The 3,151-nt window shown below is 45.0% G+C and overlaps 1 pseudogene; it reads left to right on the top strand.

Annotated features, from left to right (window-relative positions):
- Positions 1-1,610: 1,610 nt before the first annotated feature.
- LOC118237681 lies at positions 1,611-2,355 on the top strand (annotated as a pseudogene).
- The last annotated feature ends 796 nt before the right edge of the window (positions 2,356-3,151 follow it).

Below are 3,151 nucleotides of genomic sequence, written 5' to 3'. Positions count from 1 at the left end.
CTCCTGTTATACCTTTTCTCATCCCGAGTGCAGAATTCATTTGAAGTGAGAGAAGGTGAGCTGACCGACCAGGTTCACCCTGTTGACCACAAAGCAAATATTCATGACTTTGGAATGTGGGAGTTTGGATTTCTATAGTATACTCAACTCCAGGCACTCAGGCCTAGAAAGATTACTATGCAAGCAGGAATATGGTAGACAGAATCTTTGTCTATTCATTTTAGCCTATTGTGTTTATATTGCCTCTGGGATTACCTAGTTTCTCAATACTAGGAAACACTGAGGAATCCCACCTGCAATCTGCATGTAAAGAATCCATTCTTCCAGGAAGAGGTAATGGAATAAACTGATGTCTTCCACAAATGACATGGAGGTTTATGAACTGTCTGTAAGATCAAACCAAATAGATCAGTAAGCTATCCAGCAGAATTAGGAGAGAGAAAGGCAATGGGAATCAAATGGGTGGGAAAGGGAATGATCAAGGTACATTGTGTATGTGAATGAAACTGTTGAAACCAGGCACAAGACAAAATAAATAAATTATCTGAAACTGAGAAGTTCATTTGCAGGCAGATTCTCTTCTTTAAGCTTTATGATTTCAGATCCTCTATTTTCTCTTTGCTGATGCTTGAACCTAGGGCATCATTCATACTTGACAAGTTTTCCCACACTGATTTAAACAGCCAGCTTTGGCAGATGTAATTTTCAGTAAAGTAAACCCTCAGATATAGTTTCAATTTTAGGAACCAGGATGACATTGCCTATAAACAAATTCACAGATAGAAAACAGTGTCCCAAATTTGGTTCAGAAGAAATGCTCTCTTTTTGCCAGCAGTGGTGTAACAGGGAGGAGGAGGAAAGAAGGAGAAAAGAAGGATGCAAGTGGGAGTGGAAAGAGCTGTGAAGAGGGGAGGGAAACAGGCTTTTTGAAAGAGAAAGGAAAGTAGTAAGGAAAGAAAGAAAGAAAGAGAGAGAGAGAGAAAGAAAGGACAGTGGGAAGGAAGAAAGGAAAGGAAGGAAGGAAAGTGGGAAGGAAGGAAGAAAGGAAGGAAGTAAGGAAGGAAGGAAGGAAGGAAGGAAAGAAGGAAGGAAGGAAGGAAGGAAGGAAAAAGAGATTGCTCATCAGGTAAAGTGCTTGCTGTAGGCAAGTGCTGATTTTCATTGCTGGGACCCCTATGGTGGACACAGAGAAGCTACTCACAATAGTTGTCCTCTGACTTCTGCACTTGTGCTGTTGTTTTATGCTTAACAAAAGCACAGGAAAGAACTTCAGGATATGCTCTCTTAGAAGATTATTCATGGCCACGGTCAGCGCCTGCAGGCCCTGGGGTCCACAAGGCATGGAAGTGCCTCTGGGAGAGCCTAATTTTAGCTGCAGGCGTGCTTGGATGAAGAAGCTGGGGGAGATTGTCGGCAGGGCAGGGTGAGAGCTTTGCATTTTGCAGTGCTGTTTGAAGGGGGCAGGGGGGTGGAGGAAGAGGAAAGCTGCAGAGTCGCCTGGGAACTCCGGGGTTAACCGTGTCGAGTCTGCCAACAGGGAGCAGATCCACCTGGTGAACTATGTGGAGGATTACCTGGACTCCATCGAGTCTCTGCCTTTCGACCTGCAGAGGAACATCTCGCTGATGCGGGAGATCGACGCCCAATACCAAGACATCCTGAAAGAATTGGATGACTCCTCTGAGAAGTTCAAGCGTGAGATGCACAGCACCCGGAAGTGGCGAGTGCTGCACCGCATCCAGAGGGCCCTGATCCGCAGCCAGGAGCTGGGCGATGAGAAGATCCAGATTGTAAGTCAGATGGTGGAGCTGGTGGAGAACCGAACCATGCAGGTGGACAGTCACATGGAGCTCTTCGAAGCACACCAGGACATCAGTGACAGCACCAGCAGCAGCCGCAAGCCCGGCAAGGACAAGTCCAGGAGTGATGCAATCACTCAGGCGGACAAGCAGAATAACAAGAGGTCCCTGAGGCAGCGAAACAATGAGAATAGAGAAAATGCATCTAATAATCAGGAGCATGACGACATCACCTCAGGAACGCCCAAGGAGAAGAAAGCAAAAACCTCAAAGAGGAAGAAACGCTCCAAGGCCAAAGCAGAGAGGGAAGCCTCTCCCACAGACCTCCCCATGGACCCCAAGGAGCCCACCTACTGTGTGTGCAATCAGGTCTCCTATGGAGAGATGATAGGCTGCGACAACCATGAGTGCCCCATCGAGTGGTTCCACTTTTCCTGTGTGGGACTCAACCATACACCAAAGGGCAAGTGGTACTGCCCCAAATGTCAGGGAGAAAGAGAAAACATTGGACAAAGCCCTGGAAAAGTCCAAGAAAGAAAGGGCTTACAGCAGGTAGCTTGTGGATATTCACAGGTGAGAACAGAACCCGCCAGTGTATTTATGGTGTCGCTGCCTTTTCAGAAGTCTGAGGATGGTCAGATTCGTATTTTTAGAGAATGTTAGGAATGGATCCTCTCCTTGGGATGGCATGTGTCGTCATGGTGTACCTGTAACCAAACTGAGTCTGCAGATCTGCATTTTTAGAAACTACAAATATAGGTTCAGATTTAACATGTCAGCAAGTGTCAGACTGGTTTTGGGAGTTGGGGAGTGACTTGGAAGTAACCTAACAGATGTATAAAGAAGAGATTTGAATGGATGTTTTAACAAAAATGTTATGGTTTACAAAAAAAACAAAAATGTTAGTCAGGTTGCTGAAGTACAGCAAGTGTGCTTCTTGCTACCATAATGTAAATCCACATGACAAGTTGGTCAAAGGTTTAAAGTCTAAATATTATTTTTTAAAACGATAAATGGGTAATTTTGCATGACATATTTCATACGTGGCCTATTCACCAACTGGCCTTTTTTAATGACTGGGTACATTTTTAATAGGTCAGACACAAGTGGTCCAGGCAGTGGGTCCAAGTCTTGCCTTTGCTACCCTAGGTCATAGTGTAGCCACCTTTAACTTATATGAAGTGTATAAATGTACATTTCCCAGCCACCTTGCCCCTGCTGTATTATAACCAGAAGTGCAGCCTGGTGCTGTTGTGAAGCCAAGGTGTGGGTCCTGCTGTGTGTGTGAGCTGTATAGATGTGACATCAAGAAATAAATGAAACGTGGACAGTTTGTTTCTTTAGTATTTAAT

The sequence above is a fragment of the Cricetulus griseus genome, unplaced genomic scaffold (assembly GCF_003668045.3).
Source record: "Cricetulus griseus strain 17A/GY unplaced genomic scaffold, alternate assembly CriGri-PICRH-1.0 unplaced_scaffold_1, whole genome shotgun sequence".
In the NCBI taxonomy this organism is placed as follows: domain Eukaryota; kingdom Metazoa; phylum Chordata; class Mammalia; order Rodentia; family Cricetidae; genus Cricetulus; species Cricetulus griseus.
This window is presented reverse-complemented; position numbering and strand designations above follow the sequence as displayed.